Source organism: Gymnodraco acuticeps, unplaced genomic scaffold (assembly GCF_902827175.1).
Source record: "Gymnodraco acuticeps unplaced genomic scaffold, fGymAcu1.1, whole genome shotgun sequence".
NCBI lineage: Eukaryota > Metazoa > Chordata > Actinopteri > Perciformes > Bathydraconidae > Gymnodraco > Gymnodraco acuticeps.
The window spans coordinates 15,560-39,999 of NW_022989908.1; the positions used below are offsets into that span (position 1 = coordinate 15,560).

General features: G+C 40.6%; 1 pseudogene; it reads right to left on the minus strand.

Moving 5' to 3' along the window:
• Positions 1-713: 713 nt before the first annotated feature.
• LOC117540733 lies at positions 714-24,239 on the minus strand (annotated as a pseudogene).
• Between the last annotated feature and the right edge of the window lie 201 nt (positions 24,240-24,440).

Consider the following 24,440-nt stretch of genomic DNA (forward strand, 5'->3'; position numbering starts at 1 on the left):
TGTCTCTAACCTGCAAGTTGCTCTTTAAATTCCCTTCACAAAATAACAAGAACCTAAAGGAAACATCATATTGTGTATGGCTTCAAACACTTCTAAAATGTGGAGTTTCCTTCAAGAAATGTGTTTTTTTACTGCTCAAAAAGCACTATATTGACATTACACTAAGGGAAGTAATACGCCTCTGAAAGCCCTCAATCTGTAGTGTGTTTTAGTAAAGTTTCATGAGTCTGTGAATATCCCGGATCAGTTTAAAAAAGGTCCTACTACAAATAAATGGCATTTATGGGGACCAACATCACCACACCTGGCTCTATAACAACATTTCATCAGTGGAAGCCGTGGCGCTGTAAAAAGCACGACCAATCATCTGAGCCGGCTAAAGTAACTGGATGGCCTACCTGCCTGTCAGCCTTCCATCTGGGCACAAACTTACCTCGTGCCCTCATTGGTCATGTGCGCGTTCATGTGTGTTGGAGGAGGGGCTCTGTAAGGAAGGGGCAGATTTTTTCCGACTGTGTATTTTCAAATTCTAGCGCACTCGAGCTGGTTTCTCCAACTTTACCTACCCCACCTTTAAAGACTTAAAAAAAATATCATTTATCAGTTTAAATGGTAAGAACTCATCAACGTTTACTATAACCAACACAAGAGTTACATATTTGTCTAATTTTCTACATTAACTAAAAGTGAATATGAATATAAGATACAGAAAATGAGATTGAGATCATTTAATTGTAATCAATACACTGCAACATTGTAAGCCCATACATCTTATAGCAGTGAAAGTCGTACAAGATGGGAATAATGTCCAAATATAAACAATTCCAAAAACAATTAATTTTCTTGAGTTTCACTAATGCTGACATACAAGGGCATAGTCGGTCATCTTCTGCATGCCCGCACAGGTAGGTTCATCAGCTTGACACTCAGCTTCTGTGGGCCAGTACTCGATCCAGGTACTTTCTCCAAGTACATACTGATACCTAAGGAGAGCAGAGTGAAAAACACGTTAGGTCTTCATCATGTGAACAGCTATCTGTAACATTCAAACATAACATAAGAAAGCCTCCTTCCTCCTTCTGGATACTTTATTACTTGATCAATGGCAACAGTAAATGAGTAAAACAAATATTGACTTGATTTAGTATAAAAAGCGGTGAAACAGAAAGATCTAACTTACGTTTGATGTGCCTCATCTCTGCGAATATCATCTGATGTTCCCATGATAAGGTACGTATTGCCAACAACCAAATCTAAAGACTTCCTGCAGTGCGGATTACTGAGGAATGTGCGAAGGTTATTCAGGGACCCACATCAAACGTTCCTGTTGTTTAAAATGAGGAGAACAAAGAAAAGGTGAGGATCAAATGGATAGCTAATCATTCATCATAAAACAAAAGCACTTTATTATTACATATTTCCAGTGGAATCATTCTGAAAGGAACACACGTTTCTGGAAACGCACTTATTTGCCTTCTGTCCAAAAGTGAAAGGGGCTGTATTCTGCTTTTTGGGGTTTCCCTCTCCTGCAGTTGTATGGGTTGTTGTGCATGTAAATGGTCTGCAAAGGCTGAAATCCCTGTGTTCCCTCCAGAGGGAGTTTCAGACACACACTCCCACCCCCTGCTCGAAACTCTTCTATTGGACGGCTTGTTTACTGCGACATAGTGACATCACTACATATAACACTTGCGCTTCTATTGTCTAGCCCCCAACACGTCTTACATGAGAGGCTAAGGGGCGGGACAACTCCAAGTGGTTTACCAATCACAACAGAGCCGGCCAGCTAACTAATCAGAGCAGACTGGGCTCTGGTTTCAGACAGAGGGTGAAAAGAGGTGCAGCAGCTCAGGCAGTGAGAATATTAAAAAAAGCACTTTTTTTACATTAAAGCATGTAAACATGTCGCAGTAGAGCCCCAAAATATAAATATGAATCATAAAAGTGAGCATAATAGGGCCCCTTTCAATGTATCCCACTCACGACTGTATAATAATTATCCAGCCAACAAGCTGCTAGCTGCACTAATACATGAAACAAGTCGAACATCTTATTTTGCCTAGAAACATGAAAATGACCGGTGTTGACATCTAACTGCCTGACATAAATGCATTCACCAACTTTTTAAAAGTTGTATGTTATTGTCTGACTGAGTTTAAATGTGCACACAAAATGTAAAAGGAGGTAAACCAACTGTTAAGTCACCTAACCCTTTACGGCACCCTAGAAACATCAGGGGCTACTCCATTTTAGGCAGTTAATAGAAACCCACCTTCTTTGATGACAGCCAGAACATGCATTGTGTAAATGTCTGTGGACAAACCACCTTCAAACACTTCCAGTTTCATTTTGTACACTGAGGACAGACACATTGTAGATTGTTAGCTCATCTGTTTCATTGCTCACTTCTTCTCCCAACCTCTTAGACACACACAATCAAACAAATGCATGTTTGGTGTATAAAAGTACTATATTGAGTAAATTCAATCCATTTATGCTCTCTTACCAAAATCTATTTTGCTGGTTGGTGTACTCTCACAAGCCTTAGCTGTGCGCTGCTCATTGCTGATTTTCTCCTTGTTCTGCATACTGCAGTTCTCTGGAAATACACAATTAGCATAAAGTTATAACACATCCGATCAAATGTTTATAGTAGTACATGAGCATGGATGATGGCAGCTGTATTTACGTCACCATTTAGATTATTAGTGAGGTTTCTTTTAGACTTCAGGTGCTTATGTTTCAATCTGGTGATTTACTGCAAACTCAATTCTACAGCATTCTCCTTTACCAGATGTGAAACTAAGTGCTTTCCTCATAAGGAGTACAACTCCATGATTTATGTTGTAAATCTGAGAGACAATTCCTGGTGATATCATTATGATTCGATGCTTGCAGTGTGGCTTTCATGGGGACAACGTCTGTCTGTCGTTTAGTGGCTCCAACACTTGGGTCAACACTGAAATATCTCAACAACTATGTTTGGGGAATAGCATTTAGTGCTGCTGTCCATAGGTACGACTCTCAGCTACTAGCATTGCTGTATAGCCTCTGAGTCTTTGTTTTCAAAGTATGGTGATACACTGCTGCAGTTTACAGACCTCAGACCTGCAGTCTACCTCTACAAAGCACAATTTAAGTGTTGTGTTATTTAGAATTTAAAATGGAACAAATAAAAGTTTACAGTTGATGGATAAGGTTGCTTTGACCCGTTTACCTTCAGCACATGTGCACTCATCACCTCTGCAGAGCCGCAGTAGCTGTCCACCTTTCCTCTCTGGATGGTAGAACTGCACACAATGTGTTTCTGCAATAGAAGAGAAAGATATTGAAACAGGTTCTTCCGGTACTTTATAAAATATATATTAAATACTAGAACAAATAATAATGCCTGCTTTTAGACAGTGTTATATTCTCTGACATCTATTGGGAACTAAACACATGGAGGTTTCTCTAAGACTCACGCTCATAGTATTCATAGACAGATACAGCCGCTGGTTGTAAGACGCCCACTTTCATTGTCTGATGAACCCTAAAAATGATTTCTTCTGGTCGTGTGTGAGAAACCTGTAGATAAAGGTGAGATAGAGATACAAACACAAAGAGCAAGGCAGAGAGGAAAAGTATGGAGGAAGGAAACAGCGACATCTTACCTTTTCCAGGTAGAGGATGAGTGAGCCTCTTTCTGACAGGACTTTGTTCATCTCATATTTTGCAATGGTGCGCCCATGTCCTGTGGACAACTACACACACACACACACACACACACACACACACACACACACACACACACACACACACACACACACACACACACACACACACACACACACACACACACACACACACACACACACACACACACACACACACACACACACACACACACACACACACACACACACACACACACACACACACACACACACACACACACACACACACACACACACACACACACACACACACACACACACATTTTTCTCTCTTAACAGGAACCGTGACAGTGCATTTGTTGTGGGTTACTGTGTATGAGTTCTTACTGAGTCCAAGTCCTTTGTGTTAGCGGTGAAGCCGGTTAGCAAGCCAATATCCAAAATTGACATTGCTGCATCTCTTTCCTTGTCCTTATACCTGTACACAGAATAGATTGAAGGAAATGAAAGTGTTAAGAACATAGTGAAAAGGGTAATGAACAGAAGCAGAATATTTAATACAGATTGTGAAATATAATAATATTGTAAATAGCTGGTTAGAAAATGTTATGAATAAAGCCATGTGGCAGTGTGTTGCCTTGGTTGTACTTACAACACTTCTATCCTCAGCTTGTAGATCTTCTCGTCCTCATCAATTTTTTCTGCAGGAGTGAAATATTATATTTGTATTTAGTTAATGTGTTTCTCAAGAGTAAGGTACAACAACCGAAGAAGAGACAGAAGGCACTAAATCACCTGGGATGAGCTGCACTGACAGGTTAAACTCCTGACAATCACTTTCCTTTTGTTTAGGCAGAGCGTAGTACAGCGACACCATCTGTCACAGAGAAGGTGTAATATTTGATATGAGTCCTCACAAGGTTAAAAGGGTATTAGGTAAAATCTTAATAAAAAAAGGACGGATCAGTTATTAACTGTTATTTAAACTCAGAGTATAACATATACAAATATATTGTACTCACTGTCACTGTTGCTTCTCCTGAACCCCTGGCAGTCACTGTCACATTCTGGTTTATTTCATTGATCTGTCAGAGTTTAAATATGAACACAAACACAAGCAGTCAGGGATAAGCAGATATTAAAGTATTTATTATTTGTGTGACGAAATCAACAACCAGTGTGTAAATATGCAAGCTGTACATTTAAAACTTTTTCAAAAAAATCTGATTAATCTGGCAAATCTCCATGGAATAATTGAGATCCTCAAGGGACTCTAGAATTCATAAATAAAACTAAATTCAGTTCAAAAGTTAAAGGGGACCTATTACGCAAAATGCGCTTTTTGATGTATTTGATACATCAACATGTGTCCCCGGTGTGTCAGGGAACTCACGCAGCGTCAGAAAATAAAACCCTCTCTCTTTTCCTCCGTACCCAAATCTCTAAAAACGGGGGAACAACGGAGCTGATCCAGATTTGCGTCCGATATGACGTAATATCGGAAATGTAGGCGTAGACGTTGCTATCAGAAACAATGCCTGAAAAATTCTCCAATAAATGTTTTCAAAGTTTTTAATAATCGTTTTTAATAATCGTGATATCAAGTATTGACCCAAGTAATCGAGATTATGATTTTTGCCATAATCAAGCAGCCCTATGGTCGGTGCATGTTTACATTAGCATCGCTAACACTCAGAGCTAACCTGTACTGGAGAGCATGTGTGTGAATAAGCAGGAAGTAAAAAGGAACTCCCCTTGTGGTATAACCGGCAAGAGAGAAAGCCTTTGAGCTCCAAACTGTTTCAGATCCTTGATAATCCATGATATGGCGTTTCATCACGGAAGCATTTAGTTTAGCTGCCGGGTCCCGCATGAGCTCAGACCCCTCCTCTTTAAAGCTTTATACCCAAATCAGCACTTTAGAGACAGGAAGTGAAATAGAGGGATATGAGGCGTGGCTAGAATGATCTGTTTGGTATTCTGAGTAAAACACTTCATAGACATGTTTTTCATTTATTTGTATATATCTGAGACCTATGCTATTGCCTACAGATAGCATCATAGGTGAACTTTAAATATGTTAAGAATATAGGTTTTCAAATGTGTTTCTTTATTATTTTTAGTAAAACTGAAATTGTTGTTTTCTCTATTTTCAAATCACTTCTATAGTTCAATTTATTTTTTGAGAGTTTACAGATGTGTTTGTAGTCCAGGAGACTACCCACACTATACACATACATGATTTCAATCTGTTCACACAAACTGTGTTGAGACAAACATATGCCACCTTAATGAGCCACTGTTTGTGAGTGTGTGTCTGTGCTTACTTTAGATGTCCTTGTGGCATAGTGGTTATCCCTGTTGAAGTTGTACTTATCAGGCTTTGCCCTGCCCGGCAACAAAATATCCACGTTCAGATTGTACTCTGGTTCTTTAGCACTGGACCAGTACTCTGATATTGCCTGGTACACCATAATGGTGGCCTTAAGAGAGGGAGGTGGGGGGAAATGAATCAAAACAAAATAAATGATAATCTAAAACAGGATGGAGGGATCAAGATGGAGAGAGGAGTCTCTTCTTACCTGAGTCGATCCATAGCCTCCGCCAACTTTCTGCTGTCTGTTGAACCATCTCACAACAGGTCTGGCATCTTCAAAAGCCTTTATTCACAGAAGGAAGGTACATGGTTGAACTTTTCTGTCATTCACTCAAATGATACACAAATTACAAATATTTAAAAAATCATATCGGTTACTTAATATTTGTAATACTAACAATATTGGATACTTAAAAGGGTAACATTTCACTTATATTTTAAGGCTGTGACATTACTGAGAGACACATTTCATTGCAAATTGAATACAAACCTTTATATTAAAGTGGCATGGATAAGGACTAAATTGTATGTTGTCTGTAGCATGAAAGGAACACACATAAATGCGACATGCTCACCTCGGCCTTGACCAGAGCGAGAAGAGCGTACGCCGTAGCCTCCAGTGTGTAGATACCTCCCTGAGACGTGGGCCAGTGGTTCAACTCTAATGACGACAAATAAATATCTTCCCATTACTTTTCTATACATCAATCTATTTACTTATAAATCCAGGATATTTCATCTTAAAAAATAATGTATGAATAAAATACATAAGGAAATATTAAAATGTGCTCGCTCTTAAGAATTTTAACAAATCCCCATATATCTGTTATTCAAAAAGTGTTAACAGTATTTGTTACAGGACATCGTATGGCTGGAAGACTATTTATGTCCATTAGAGACTGTTTCTAAATTAGTTCAAACATTTGACATTTCTGTACTGAGCAAAAATCATCCCATAATACCAATGTGTTGGTCCGGCTCTTAGTAGTTGTGGATGAGAAATCGTTTTGAATCTAATCACCAAAACATAGACTATGTTTCCAAATAATAGTTTGAGAATAGTAACAGCACCTGGGGAAGCAAACTTGTAGAGGATCTCGCGGTTCATTTTGTTTTCATTGGCCATGGCATATGATGTTATGGCAACAGCATATGGGTTGGTGAGGCTGGGCAGACGGCTTTCCAGATAGGCCACCGCTTTGTCTATACTGCGGGGTAGACTCTGTACAAAAAGTAAGGGAGGAAAGAGAATAAGGCGAGAACAGACAGATAGACATTTTTAGGCAACGTAAAGAAAAAAAATGTCTTTCTTGAACTAAAAACAGACTATTAGAGAGTCTAAAACTAAAACATGGACAACATCCCAACCGGATAACGCTATTTTAGCTACTATTCAATCTCATGGTGGCCACACCATAAAGCATATACGCTGATTAATAGTCTATTTACTCTAAATAGGACCATCATTTATCAAATGAACATCATGCTTCAATAAAGAAGACTCAAATCTAGCGATTGTTACCATAAACTAATTTGGAAAATTAGGTGGTTTATTTTCTCTTAGACTTCTATACAATCTGACTTAATTCTGCCACCAGTGGAGTCGCCCCCTGCTGGATATTAGATGCAGCTTAAAGGCACATCCGGATTGGCTTCACTTTATGGACCCGGAGCATGTTGGATAGACGGTAAATAAAGAAATGAAACAGATGAGGGAAAAATAGAAAACATTGTGTGGAGGTAAAGTACTCACACTAATACTGGCAGCACATAGCGTTCGTGACTCCTGCAGAGCAATGAGGCAGAAGGCCGTCATGGAGGCATCTGAATCTGAGCCACGCACACCACCCTACACACACACACACACACACACACACACACACACACACACACACACACACACACACACACACACACACACAACACACACACACACACACACACACACACACACACACACCACACACACACACACACACACACACACACACACACACACACACACACACACACACACACACACACACACACACACACACACACACACACACACACACACACACACACACACACACACACACACACACACACACACACACACACACACACACACACACACACACACACACACACACACACACACACACACACACACACACACACACACACACACACACTTCTTATTAGCTATCTTTGTAGCACATAGATGAAAAACAGATTTCTATGAAACCAGTGAACGCACCATCATCTGTTTCACGACCACCTTTCCAACTTCTCTAAATAAGCCATCAGGTTGCTGTGCGTTGAGAATCAGAAACTTGATGGCCTCACAGATGTGTGGTCTTTGCACTGCCACCAGATTGTGTGCCATGGCAAACACCTTGGCAACATAGGCTGTCAACCTTAGAGGAGAGAAGAAGGTGTAATAGTTTAGTTGTATTAATATGTGACATACATCATTGTGTGAGTTCAAGGATGTTTGAATGCCTCACCAGGAGCTACTTGGGTCATTTGGAAACTTAGCAAAAGACCCATCTGTTTTCCGGAAGGTAAGCTGTGTGTTAGCCTGTACACAAACACATACATACAACCGTTTTAAAAAGTGAATATCATTGCTCTACCTAATCTTATTGATTAGAAGCCAGTTTAAGGAGTCCTGAATCTTTTTCAGTCCTTAGAGCTTCTTTCAAATGATTCTGCTGGCATAAGCTTTTGTTTTAAAAGGGAAACCCAAATGAGGGCTGGACAGGGGTGGTGTGGATTGATTTTCTTTTTCAAACCTCTTTTACAATGTCAGACAATTTAAAATCACAGTGGCATTAATAAGATTCTGCTATCTGTACTAAAAATACATCAGTGAGCCTACCAGTCTTGATGTGTTGGAGGGCTTCATTACGTTTATCAAAGCCCACAGCTTCCCACTGGTTGGTTTTGTCCAAATATGTGGCTGCAATGAGAGGTAGGGTCATGCGCATCATGTTCTGCTCTCCACAGCCACTGGGCTTTCTGATTAGAGTACCCATAGAGTTTCCGCTAACAGCGTTCTCCACGAGGGCAGACACTTGTTCTCTCCCTGAATGAACACAGACAGACAGAAAAGAAACACAACACGTTATGAATCAACAAGAAGAAACCTCTAAGCAAACAACAAAGTTCCCCAACGACCAGTGAGGTAGATATTTCCAATAAGAACAATAACAATTTATACCAATTGTATGAATAGTTTCCATTGTACATGCACTGACATGGCATCATGTCCCACCTGTCACAGAGATCTGTGTGCTTGTTGGTGCGTTTGGAACCAAATCTTTTTTGGCAATTTCACTGTTGATAATTACTACTTGTTCACCATCTAAAGGGAGAAACAGCAGCAAGTTGCAGCATCAATTAGCAACAGATACAAACATAACGTTGATAAACCACTATACTGTAAAATGCAGCTATGTCATTCATCAAGGCAACTCACCTACACCTTTATTAGAGGGGTCTAGAATTATAATCTTAGGATCTTTTACTAGTACACCTTGAGGCTGGAAAAACAACAGTTAGGACAAACATTAGAAATTACAATTATTGGCTTAACTTTTTGAGTAATCTTTGTTTGCTGTTGTTTATCAAAGTGAAGTATGGTCCAAATTTAAATAAGCTTTTTATATATCAATAAGATGCATTTCATAAACATGACAGTTTACGAAACTGACTTTACCAGACTATATCTCTCATACCTGTAACTGTAGCTTTCAAATCAAATTTTATTTATCTACCACATTTAAAAAAAAAATGTGGTCGAGCCAAAGTGCTGTACATACAATAAATACACTTTACAATAAAAACACTTTGCAATAAATACAACAGCAAAAATGTAAAATCACACACAGGGAAAAGTCAGGAGTCGTGCTCCGCTCTGACTAGAAGGCCAGGGAGAAGAAGTGTGTTTTAAGTGTAGATTAAAAAACCCCTAGGGTCTGGGCCGACCTCACATGGAGGGGCAGAGTGTTCCAGAGCCTGGTGCCAGCTGCTGCGAAGGCTCAGTGCCCTCAGGTTTTGAGCCTGGTCTTGGGCACTATCAGCAGCAGCTGGTCAGCCGACCTTAAGGCTCTGCCTGGGGTGTAGCGATGGAGGAGTTTGGCTATATAGGCCGGAGCCAGCCCATTTAGGGCTTTGAAAACAAATAAAAGGAGTTTAACATCAATTCTGAACCGAACTCGAAGCCAGTGCAGTGAGGCCAGAATTGGGGTGATGTGGCCACGCTTTTTTGGCCAGTGAGAAGACGTGCAGCTGCGTTCTGCACTAGCTGCAGGCGTCTGATTGACGCCTGGTCCATACCCACATACAGAGCAATGCAGTAATCCAGTCTCGAGGAAACAAAGGCGTTAATAACCCTTTCTAGGTCTTTAAAAGATAAAAACGACTTGGTCTTGGCCAATAGTCGTATTTAAAAAAAGCAGGTTTGGCTATGGTGCTGACCTGCTTATCACATGTCAAGGCGCTATTGAAGGTCACTCCAAGCTTTGTCACATTATCAAATCGATTTTATTCAAACTGAGGTTTTCAAAGGATTTCTAGACGGCTTGTTGCTTGAAACTAAAAGTAGTAACAAGAATATTACATCCATAATGCTACAGACCTCGGATGAGTACTTTTTTATGGCAGCTTGAACATTTTACTGCAATAAGAGAATAATTCCACATGGTGTAAGAAAAAACACGACATGGAGTCTTTTTCTTACCACCACCCGCAGCATCTTCATAATTCCATCATTAAGCGATGAATCTTTAACAGCAGCTTTGACCTCAATGCGGAATTCTCCTTCTTTCATGGGAATGATGATGAAGGGCACAGATCGGGTAGTTTGAGCCCCAATTCGGACCTCCTGGCGATACTTTCCACGCTTTGAAGCCGAACTGCACACATTATCCTCCTCAATCAGATCAACCCGCACCTTGAGAACAGGACAAAGACGGACTGGAGATCGTGAAGTTGCTCAAAGATAAAGACTATTATTGAGGACACAATAGGATTACATCAGTTTTATTTTAGCTCATCCATCGATAATGCTTTCCTGATTTTAATTCACATTTGATGATATCCAGTGTTTTTTACAGGATCAATCTGATCTTAATAATAAAAGGCACACTGTTAATAATGCAGTAAGGTTTCCCGCTGCTGAGGCATCTATCGTTTTTCCATCCCAGTTCAGACATGGTGCCCACTAGCATTAATGTAGCATCAGAGCGTCACCTGTGGCATTTTCATCCCACAAAATATGGAATTGATAGCTACAGTCGCTACATAGAGCGTCCTTTTCAAAGTAGATTGATGAAAATAGTTATTTTTGAATACTTCTTGGTGTTCTAATTAACACTGAATTGATCAGATTAAGCGGCCGTATAGTTTTCTTCCCAAGCTAGAGTAGACATTGTATTACTAGAGCGTTGTTTGGATGGGGACCGCAACATTCTATTTTTACATTCACGCATTTGTTCAGAGCTACGTCATGCTTTTTATCACGCAGGTAGGCCTATAAATTAAATCTAAACTGGGTTGGAAAAACGATAGTCGCAGGCCAACCACTATGTGAGCAGGAATGAAAAGTCTAGAGTAGGAAGGTTATTCACTCTCTTTATTGATACAGTATGTCAGTTGAATATTTGCTGTTGATTTTGCCCTTTAGTCTAAAATGTTCTCTTGCCTCTTATACTGTATTTAACACAGACTTACAGTTGCAGGATCGTCGCTGTAGTTGTGCAGGATTGCCTTAACTTCCAGCTGCTCTCCCCGGACAGCAGAGTATGGCAGCCTGAGATCAATGAAGAATTCCTTCTGGACAATCACCTCTAACGAATCACCAACACATATTCCTTTAAGATGAGAGGGACAATACAAAGGGATTACAAAGAGAAAGAGAGAGAGAAGATTTAAGGGATAAAAAAAGTTCGAGTTTAGATTCCTAAATGAAATAGCTTTCAGTCACTGAATCCTCACCGTGAGTAGTTGACAGACTAATGCCAGTGAACTGCCAGGTGGTGATTGAGTCTTGCAGTGGAACATTTTTAGTCATTGATGTGGTTTCACTGAAAACAAAGAACAGTGTTACATCTTTGGGAGGTAAGTGTAGGCGTCACTATTGAAGTTAGTGTTTTGTGTGTATATGTCGGTTGACTTACCATTCGTCTCGTCCAGTGCAATTAGGAAGTGTGATATCTGACCACAGCCAACTTTCAGGGAACTTGGTGCGAGAAGTAATTTCATTGCTGTCAATGTATCTGTCGTCATCCTCCTCACCTAGAGTGTCAAATATATTTTCATTCAGAATTTTTTGTTACTACTACTATGGCAACAAATGATCACCCAGGGCTTCAGCCCATCCCTTATCCCGGTCTCTTACTGCGAGCCAGTTGAAGGCTCTCCACCTTGCTGTCAGCTCGCTGGTTTTCCATGTCCTTGCAGCAGTGCAGGAAGGCTGCTGCACAGGCTTCACCATCAACAATGTACTCTACACGCCTTTCACAGGTGTAAGAGAGGAGGGTGTCCCTCATGCCATCCAAACAACAGTCCCGTTGCAGTTTTTCTTTATAGTTACTCACTATAAAGAAAAGGGTTTTGAAGAAGAGACAGAGAGATACAGATTTGTGCAGGAAGGGTAAATGGTTAACATAACAGGAAATTAGGTTATTGCTTTGTATAGAGTTATGATTCTTACGTAAGCTGGTTCTGACATCCATGAATGTGGTGGCTCGTTTCCTCCTGCTCGGTGCCGGACATTTCAATTCTGGAAAAAAGCAACAGAGACAAAATATTTTACAGAACTCAACAATATTCAACCTACCCTTAGCATTGTATAATTGATGTGGAACTTTTAAAATCAGAGTGAGGTGATTTCTCTGGTAGGACACGTGAACAGGGTGTGGGGGTGAGAACCTTTGATATTGAACGTCTGATTTATGTAAATTATCAACTTTTTTAGAATACGTGCTAAAGGTGTTTTTTAAAACCGCCTCATAATAAGGACAATTCAGCTCATTGGCCAGTCACCATGGTCCATGCAAACTTGGAAATGCCTCAAAGGGCAAATTCAACCAAAGACACATTTCCTACGAACAAATACCCAGATATGGGAGCCATAAAAATACCCTTTAAGATGCAGTTCTTCTACTGAACACAATATGCTCACTTCTAAAGAAGCACTTGATGAATAAAGGTGTATGTGCTCACTTTTTAAAACTATGTTCAGGGAAGGTGTGAAGCTGACCGTTGAGCGGCCCGACCAAGCAAGGAGGCAGAGGCAGAACGTCCAAAATACAAGCCGGTGTGGGCATGTATTACTCACGGGCACATGACATAGCCTCAATCTCGCTGTTCACGTGAGCACAGTCACCAGCCACAAGGATCTCACACACCCAACAAAGCAGGAAACACAGAGCCTAAATAACCACACTAATTAACCCAACAAGACACAGGTGAGGGTGGAGGAGACAACACAGGGCACCAGGTATTTACACACGGCATCTATTGCACGTCTGTCCGTCCTGGGAGAGGGATCCCTCCTCTGTTGCTCTCCCTGAGGTTTCTCCCATTTTTCCCTTTAAACTGTGGGTTTTCTCCGGAAGTTTTTCCTTGTACGATGTGAGGGTCTAAGGACAGAGGGTGTCGTATTGTCATACTGATATTTTGTACAAACTGTAAAGTCCACTGAGACAAATGTAACATTTGTGATATTGGGCTATATAAATAAACATTGATTGATTGATTGACCAGGTGAACACAATCAGGAGCAACAGACAAAACGGGAGGGGGAACACTTTTCAAAATAAAACACATGTGCAATATACAAAGCCCAAAGCCGTCAGTCCACAGTGACGAAGTTACCTTAGTCACAGAAGGTGAGAGTAAAGTAGTGTCACCTTGTCTGTAGGCAGTCCCAAAAGCCGTGTTGGACTTGAACAGCAGCCCAGCGTCGTAGAACACACTCATACTGTCCTTCCCTCCACCTGGTGTGCAACCTGTGTCGTACTTCTCTACAATGTCCCACACCTGAGCATAGTGAAAGTCATTCACACACAAATAAATAGACTTAGACTTAAAGGCAAGAGGTAGAATGATCTGGAAACTCACATTAAAGTTCTGATATGTCATTAGAAATGTATTCATGCAATGAATGCAAGAAAAATATGATATAAATAAATTGCCTTTTTCTGTGTGAGGCGGTGCTTGTTGTTAAGGACATAGACGCCTTTGTCCACTGCCACCAGTCCCACCATGGCCCCTGGGTCTCCTGTAACCTTCAGACCAAACATCTTGCCAGGCTCATAGGATGGTTTGGATCTCAATGGTTCCAGCTTCAGCTAAATGTGAAGGTGAGGTCAATGAATTACACATACAGTTTGGATTTGTTGCACCAGTTGCTTACATTAAAAAATGTCAGATGAATACAGTAATAAATAAATCAGTTTGTGTGTGTTTTGTATTGCGTGTCTCACCGAGCCCATGCAGGAGTCTTTTACATCCACCCAAACAGAGTCTGATACCACTTCATTCCCATTTGTGTGGTAATAGGCTATGATGCGGAACGATGGCAGCATGTCTTTGGTAATGAGAACCATCAGGGAAATCAGTAGTTCAACTTTTGTGTTATATCTGCCTTTTTGCACCAGCTGACCTCTGCTCATGATCTATAGGAACACAGACTTACATATCAGCACTTATTGCACTAATGAGCGTGTATACTGCACTACACAACTTGATGGATGCAACAAAAAGGGTAGTATAAGCACACATGCACAGATTTAAAACATCTCTCACCAGGTATGTGATGTCAGTGTTATGACTTTCCTGCCTTTTGAGGTTGAGGTTGATTCTCAGGTTATTTCCTAATTGTACATCAGCTGAATCCACACCTGCAAACATGACATGTTGTGATTGCAGTATCTCAAGTATTTCTAAAAGTAGAGCATTGTAGTACAGTTTCTCCCCATACAACAATGATATTTTACATTGCTTCTGATGGACAGTAATTCTAGAGCAAGAGAGTTCTAGATTAACTTGTTGCATAAAGTGAAAAATATAATAAAAGGAGCATGTTTTCCAGGCATATTATTGTAAAGGTATTTGGCTCAATACCGTCCAAAGTCTTGCAAATCATAACTTTGAATAACTTCCTCAAATATAAAAAATCCACAATTTCATACACGCTTCACTCTACGTTCACTCCGTAATTTGCCAAACAGCCATAATAAGCGCAAGGCGGATTGGAGTCTATTCCTAAATTAGCACCTCTATGCAGTGAATTGAGGATCAATTTAGAATAAAACCGTTATTCAAAAGATACTAAATGAAATAGTGGTATACACAAAGATTCCCACCCCTGGTCTCTTACTTATGTGGATATAGTTGTTGCTTTGGGTAATATATGGGAGAGCTGTCATGGTGGCTGATGCTTGTCTTGTCGATGAAATACGAGGATCATTCGTCTTTGCCTGAAATGAAAGAAACACATAAGCATACATATGGTTGAATAAATATTGAGTCTTTCCTATTCCATCTTTATCCTGGCTACGATTAAGATAAGCTTCACCTTTCACATACTGTAAATTAAATGTGCAAACAATCGGAAGTAAAGCAATGAGCTATAAAGAAGCAAAAACATCTGCTGATAGCTCTGCTTGAATTCACCTTAAAAAATGAATATCAAAAATGTTTATAATGATTATTCATTGATTGCAGGTCAAAGCTTACATTTGAAAAGCGGCCTGTGGTGCCTGTATGCATTGTTAAGAGACTTACAGTGATCGTCAGTAGTTGTGGGTTCCCTCCTGTATTGATGGTTAGCCTTGCCATGCCATTGTCTGCGGTCATGCCAGTCACACGGCCTGGTTCAACCACAACAGCAACACCTGATGCCGGAGTGTTGTCAGGATTCACAACTTCGACCTGCCAACACCGACACAAACAGTTCAACAATCAGAAAGATGTTTTACTGTTTTACTGCCTTCTCAGAATGCCAGACGGCCGCCTGCCAAAGGAAATCTAATACAGCGAGCTGAGCTCTGGTTCCAGAGGCAGAGGACGACCACTGCTGTGCTTCAAATATTACATTACATTGCATTTAGCTGACGCTTTTATCCAAAGCGACTTACAATAAGTGCGTTCGACCAACAAAATACAAACTTGAAGAAAACAGAATCATATAAGTACATCAGGTTTCATAGAGCAAAAACATTTCAAGTGCTACTCAACTGGCTTTAGATAAGCCAGCCCTTTGTTAGTATATAAGTGCTTTGTCAATAGTTCTATCGCTCGAAGTGGAGTCGAAAGAGATGAGTTTTCAGTCTGCGCCGGAAGGTGTGTAAGCTATCTGCTGTCCTGATGTCAATGGGGAGCTCATTCCACCATTTTGGAGCCAGGACAGCAAACCCACGTGTTTTTGCTGATGGGAACTTGAGTCCCCTTCGCAGCGAGGGTGCAGCGAGCCTTTTGGTTGATGCAGAGCGGAGTGCACGTGCTGGGGTGTACGGTTTAACCATGTCCTGGATGTAGGAAGGGCCAGATCCATTCGCAGCATGGTACGCAAGTACCATTGTCTTGAAGTGGATTCTAGCAGTTACCGGAAGCCAGTGAAGGGAGCGGAGGAGCGGAGTGGTGTGGGAACATTTAGGTAGGTTGAAGACCAGACGAGCCGCTGCATTCTGGATGAGCTGCAGAGGTCGGATGGCACATGCAGGTAGACCAGCCAGGAGGGAGTTGCAGTAGTCTAGGCGTGAGATGACGAGAGTCTGGACCAGAACCTGCGTCGCTTTCTGGGTCAGCTGGGGACGTATCTTCCTGATGTGATGTCGTAAAGCGTGACATGAAGGCCCTGGACATCGCGACGGACGGCTGGCAGAGGACCAGGCGAAGTGGCGCCAGCAGCTGCACGAAGGTGGTGACAGACTTGACAAAGACTGGATTCGTGGACCTGCTCAAAAACATGGACGTACTGTATCTCTCTGATTGCCCTGTACAATCTCTTGTAGATTTATTGCCAATATATTCACTAAGTATTATGACTTTATGGTGACACAAAACTTAACGGGTACATTTCTTAATTTCTCTGGAATATTTCCCTAAATCGGAAAAATCTGCCTTAACATCATAATTAAAATCCATGACAAAGAAAAATTATGTGATCTGTTATTGTTAATAATATAATAAGAGAGAAGTAAACTCTATGTAGGTTTCATAATTTAAAAAAGAGTAACTGTTTTTCAGCAAATAATTTAAAGGTCCCATGTCATGGCCATTTCTACTGATCATAGTTCCATTGTTGAGGTCTACTAGATTAGATTGATATTGTTCGCTGTATAGTAGCCTACCTATGTGTATTTACTCTCTGTCCGAAACGGCTTGTTGGAGCTCCTGCCTTCCCCTCTGAGCCCACTGTGCTCTGATTGGTCAGCTCGCCCACTCTGTTCTGATGAGTCCTCCACCGTTGCGGCGGAACATCAGTGATTATGTGTTACAATGGCGTTTGCAACCAGAAAAAGACACCAGTAATGACAAACAGATGAGAATGCTGCGTGGGAGCTGGGTAACTGGTGTCATTTCCTGCTTGCTGCGAGACATCGTAGACAGGTATTTTCTATGTAAGAGTTTTACTCGCTACAGGGTGTACTTTGAGGGTTTGTGACTCTGCAGACCTTTACATGCAGAAACAGCTACATAACACACAAGGGGACGGGTACTAACCGGAAAAGCACGACATGGGAACTTTAAAACATCAAAAATATAGCCATACTTTTGCTAATGTTATTATAAAGTGCTTTTTTCACAGTACTTTTTTAAAGTTAATGTAAATTACTTTACCACAACATTGAAGGTCATTCCTGGTTTGAAAAATTTTGGAGTTTTTTTGAAGTGGATGGTGTAAGGAGATTTAACAATCTGAATATTTCTCAACTCTGACTCCACCATTTCACCACCTGTTAATAGATGCAGAAACAAATCAAATCAAAACAGATTAAAGATGTTTTTGTTTATAATGTAATTATATTATTTAAATGCGGTCACTTTGTAGTTGATACAAAAACACTTATCCTATCTTTATACAATATATTTATGTTTCCCCCCTGTCGTTTGGGAAAAGTCTTAGTCTCTTTCTTACCGTTCTCCGTTAGCACACTGACAGCTACATATATGGATTTCGTCACCAGGTCTTCAATGTTTGGGAAGGTCGTTGTGATGTGCTCTCTCTTCAGCGTGACAGCTCCAACACCTTCTTCAATCTAATGTAACATAGTTAAAAAATGTGTCTTAAAATGTAGTTTAGTGTTACAGTGAACAGTTGCTAATACAACATTTTATTTCCTGCTGCTAAGGGTTTCTCAATTAAAACAATATGAAAAGACTGTATTTTGTCACCACCATCATTTTCAACACACTAAATACATAATATCTGTGAATAGAAATGAAACTGAAATAACTGCAGATCTTGGAGTTAGAGGAGAAATACTAGGCATGTTGTGAGTATGAGACTCTTCCAAAACACATGTAAAATATAGTTAGTGTAGAATGTGCTCACCTGCACTCTCTGAAGAGAACTTGGAAAGCTCTTCTTGTGACCATCATTTATGACCCCAAACACAACGTAGGCCACCCCATTCACCTCTTGACCAAACAAATACCTAAATCCAGAAGAGACGGACATGTATGAATCAAAACAGGTTCATTTTAAACAAAGTAAAAACAATGATTAAGAAACTAAAAGAGCAAGAGCGTCAACCCAACCTCTAAACAGCAACCTGTATTCATTCCTACAATCAATCCACCAATCAAACAGCCTCTAAAGCCACGGAACAAGAACTTTCTCTCACGTGGCTTTAATGTCGACTGTGAGCTCTGGGTCGTCCACGTAGAAGAAAGAGCTCGTAGGATTCAGTTTAACCTCAAAACTGGGAAGCACTGAAAAGAGATATTTATGGTTTAACCAATCCAGTAAAAAAAACGTTGATATTGGTCTTAAATGAAAGTGCAGGTAATGGGAGACTCACCATATTCTTTGACCTCAAACTCTGCACTAAAGCTCTGCTGTGGGTTGCTGTTGAACTTTGCGCGGATCTCCCACTGTCCGGTACTAAACATAGAAACACACAAAAACACAACATTTAAACACTAATTTAGAGAGGTTTACTGTACAATTCATAGGCATTAACTGTTGGCCTATTTCTATTGAATCTGTGCATTTACAATTAAAATGCTGCATTGTTATAGATAAATAAATGAATAAATAAACTATTTATTTGAGAGTGAGAAAATATAATGACCACAAGAAGACAGTTATTTTAATCCTTAATCATTTCGGCCAGAAAGCCAATATGCTACTTTATTACATTCAGATGTGACTCTGAATGTAATAAAGTAGCATATTCGCTGAATTAATTTACAAATTAATTTCCAGATGAAGTGCAGTAAGGTGTTATAGAGCCCAGGAACTACTGTCATTTTGACGGATTAGAACAAACCAGAACAGCGCCAAAGCTTCCCCGCAGCGAGGCTCCGGTGTTTTGCCGTGTTATGCATGCCCGCCAAAAAGGAAATGATATCGTTTCCAAACCGTACTGCCGTACAAATCATTGAAGTGTCTGTGAGTTTTTGCTTTACGCTGTGCGCGCCAGTTCACGAGCCTGCGCACGCCCAGCGCCCCCCCCTGTTCTGATCCAGTGTTTTTCACTTACATTCATCATCTTGGAAGTATGGGGTGATGTGTGAACTGAGAATTCTTTGTGTCTCCACATTTCATACAAGATATTACTTTTTGCTTAGCTCTTTTCCAAACACTACATTCGCAACATGGAAATTCATTGTAGAGAACACAACATAAACAAGATGAACTACTAACCTGACGATTTCAGCGAGTTGGTAATTTCCAGAGTGGATCCCTGATTTCAAAGAGACTAGATCAAGTGCTAAGATGATGCCTTCAGGGGTCTAAAAAAGAACAATACAAAAGTAAAACATTAACAGAAACAAGTTAATGTTGTAAATCCATGCTATAGACTATGTTATGCATGTCTCCATGAGCTTGGTCATTGTCTCCATTGAGACTTTTTTAATTTCCAGCTACTCCTAAAATGTATTTATCTACCACTAAAATAAGTGGCTATGTTTATGCAAATCAACCACTAGAGGGTAGCAAGTGACAGGACAGGTGTTCCTAAAGTAACACAACCCAACAACTCAGGTTGGCTGTGTTTTTACTTTTATTTAGGTTATTCCGGGAAAAGTATCTGCTGTTAAGAATTTGTAATGCAAAGAGGCTTGGTGTATGTGCTTATCAAAGATTGGAAAACAATACCACAAACTCAATGGCAATAGACACATCCATTTGGTTGGCATCATCCCTCTCCACAGGCTCCATACGGGGTGTCACAGCAAACATCCTGTAATGAACTGACAGAAAAAGAGTGGACTTAAGACTTTACTTTTTGATAAAGCTTATAGTTGGGGCTTGCTCAGCCTTACTTTGGACCAGCTGTTGCAGTTCTCCTGATTTAGGTCCGCTGCCACTACTATGTTTTAAAGGTCCCCTATTATACTCTTTTTCAACAATATATCATAGGTCTCAGATATATATAAAACATGTCTCTGAAGTGTTTGGCTCGAAATACTAAACAGATCGTGCATTGTAGCATGCCTTAAACCCCTCTGTTTCAGCCCTGTTCCCAAAGTGATGATGCTGTGACTGTGGCTTTAAATGCTAATGAGCTGCTGCTGGCCACGCCCCTCTGCAGGATATTTGGTCAAAAAAACACAATGGTGCTCTCGGAAGGTTTCCCATTTCTCTCATCTCCACTCCTCCACCTCCTCGACTCCTCGACTCCTCGACTACTCGGTCCTCCGGTAGTGACCTGGAAATGAATTTCAGCGCGTCATGTTGAAGGACATCTAATTTCTCTAAATGAACATTGAGGACCAAGGATCGAGCGTCGAGGAGGCTCTCTGGAGGAGCTCTAATCGAGGATACACTGATGGGTCCTCCACGGCTCCTCCGAGGATGCATTCCCGGTAACAGAGATGTTTCAAAGAGTCGTGACGCACGGCCGGACTTATCTCAGCCAATGACAGCTCTGCATGCATCCCCTGGATATTATTTTATTAACTGCTTTCATCACGCAATGTTTAGAGTGAGAACAGCTGTAGGTGTGTGTGTTTGTGTGTGTAGGTGTGTGTGTGTGTGTGTGTGTGTGTGTGTGTGTGTGTGTGTGTGTGTGTGTAGGTGTGTGTGTGTGTGTGTGTGCGTGTGTGTGTGTGTGTGTGTGTGTGCCCCCGCATCTGTAGCCTGCTTTTGCCCCATTATACAGTCAATGAATTAAAAGTAAATATATGAGTCGAGGATAGGAGTCGAGGAGGGAAATTTGAGGAATGGGAAACCTTCTAGGATGAGATTCAGGTGAGCGGGTGTCACCTTGGTTGGTTATTGGCTAATGGTTACACAACCCAAAACAAACATTGTGACATCACAAAGTGGCCTAAATCTGATCATCTCATTTTCAGACCGGTTTTTGGATCAGGACAAAAAGAGAGATGATTTTTTCCTGAAACTCTTAACACAGATTAATGTATATATTACATGACATTGTGGATGTTGCCTTATAGGTGACCTTTAAGTCACATCTTTATAGTAGTAATTTTTTCACTGATTAATTGGGACTGATTTTCCTAATCAGCCCCTTTGGGCACATTTCACATTTGTAATATGGGGCTTTATGAACAAATATTGCTTGATTTAATGATATTGAATAAATTCACCTCTGCTGTTGGGGGTGTAGAGGGTCTTGTCAGTTTGGATGAAGATATACCCAGACTGAAAGGAGACCATGACAACCTTCTCAAGCAGTCGGCCAGGGAACTGAGCTTGCAGATACACATACTGCTTGATGCTGGGATCCTTACTGAAGTCTCCAGCAGGGATCTGAAATCATTATGAAGAGACACAAACAGTTCATTAGGAGCAGGGTGTGTACAGTATGTGCATTTTTTAATTCATAGATCATCTTAGAAAATGCAGTCGAGTTATAGCGCATCATTTACCATTATCTGTACCAGCGCCTGGAAGTCATCTGTACTGGTAAGTGTCACAGATGCAGTTGCCAGCCTTATGTTTTTGGTTGGATGGTTCAACACATGGATTTCCACCCTTATGTCTGCACCTGTGCAGTTTTGACACTCCACAAAAACGTTTTCTGCTGTTCCTACCCTCAACAAGTTGGGGGCAGACATCACCTCCCTGCAAAGCGGGGGCGGAAAAGAAGATGTATATTAATGTGAATGTGATGTCACCGAGCAGAAAGAACCACATGCTGTTTTGGATGTACTGAAAAAAAAGAGTTCAAAATATGAATTCACACAAAAACCTTTTTTAAATTAACTACTCATCTTCAATTAATGATGCCTCCATGGTTTATTTCCATTCGCAGGACGAGTTTGAAGTGTTTCAAATAGTAAAGTTCAAAGAATATTCATGTGTTTTGGGAATTGTGAGCATACAAATAAATATATGGGATACTGCATGAGTTGTGCTTAAAGTGGTCAAATAAATAAACCGAACCCAATTGGTAAGAACATAATTAAAGGGAACAGTGAGGCGGAGCAGAACATTTAACTTTAGGTTTCAATTCCCCCGAACTGCAGAAACAAACTAAATCTATTTTTCAAAGGATCATGAGCTCCAGCATGGATTACACACAATGAGTAATCTATTGATTACAAAGCTCCAGCACTGGATCAACACAACATTTCATCATATCTCTAGACCCTTGCTCTGTCTGGCATTTTGCGTCGTTGTGCAAACTCTAAACAAAAAATTATGCCAACTTATTGGCATCATTTGAAACACCACATGACCTTGAATTGTGTAACACAGAGTGGACTGTAGCTCCTCATTATGAAAGACACGAGTTAAGGTAATAATATGAATGCAGACGTATCTGATCTGATTCTGATCTCATATCTGATTTCAGAGGTGGGAAGTAACTAAGACAGTACATGTATACTTGTTCTTTACTTGAGTATTTCCATTTTATGCTACTGTGTACTTCTACTCCTCTACAGTTCAGAGGTACATGGTGTACTTTTACTCCACTACATGTATTTAATACTTTTAGTTAGTTTCCAGATTTTGGATGAATGAGTTGAAATATAATCAACTCTTAAATCAGTGCTTTAACTATATTGTGATGATAATACTTTTCTACTTTTACTTGAGTAACATTTTGAATGCTGGACTTTACTTGTAACAGATATTTGAGTACTTCTTCCACCTCTGTCTAATTTCAAACTCTTCCATTAACACAAGTTTGCAGCTGTGTGTTTTGCTCCACCTTGTTGTAAATAAAATTGCAGCAGCTTGACCACAGAACGATTAGAAGTCTCACAGAACGTGAACGTTGTGATCAGCTGACTTTGCGCAGTTCTCCAGTGTGTGCGGGGCACAGAATGTGCACAGGGGTGTCTCCCTCCGCAGCCAGTTGGTGTACTTTTGGTACAATTCTGTACCGACGTTAACAACAACCCTGTCTGTGCACACGGCAACCAACCTAGTCGTCCAGTGTTCTAAGCCTCTGCCTCCTGTAAAAGCGTCACAGGTCCGTCGTTTATGGCCTGCGGATGCACGGCTCGGCCGGCACCCAGTTCAATCAGTCCAAGAATGTCTGGTGTTTTTTGCAGGGAGCAAAAAGCCGAAGTGGCTGCTTAATGTCTTTTGGTTTATTGGACATGATGTCTTATAGTTTACTCCATTGAGTGTAGACAAGAAACACGTGTAGATGAAATAAGTGTTTTGTTTTGATGACCTATCAGGTACGCAAAGGCGCATAGTGACACAAGTGACGTTATACGCATTTCAGATTTTTGCCGTACCAGTTATGTGCACCCCTGATACCAGGAAGATGACCAAAAACCAAAAAGATATATCTTTGTTTTCTGAGAAATTATTCAAGCAGAGCTGGAGTGGGTAAAGGTACGACATGTCTACTTACATTGGAGCTCCATCAGCAAGAGAAGTCAGGGAGACGAAGGCCAGAGAGGCCAGCAGCCACAGCAGAGTCTTCCTCATCCTCCTACCTGATCCTGGTCCGCTGTCAGTGAAGTGTCGCTATGCAGCACCCTCCTTTTATCCTCTCACTGCCCCACCACCACCTCACCTCACCTAGTCTTTCTGTCCACCTGTACGAACACAACCACATACACACCATTTCCCAGCAGCAGTTGAGAAACTGATAAACACGAGGTCCAATTTGAGGAAAAAGATAAACAGTAGAAAATCAATAAGGGGTAACAATAACATGTTTGACTAACTTTGGAGCATAAAGTTGAATGACCAGTTCAAAATGACTGCCAAATAACTATTCTGCATTTATGTTGTTTTTAAATGT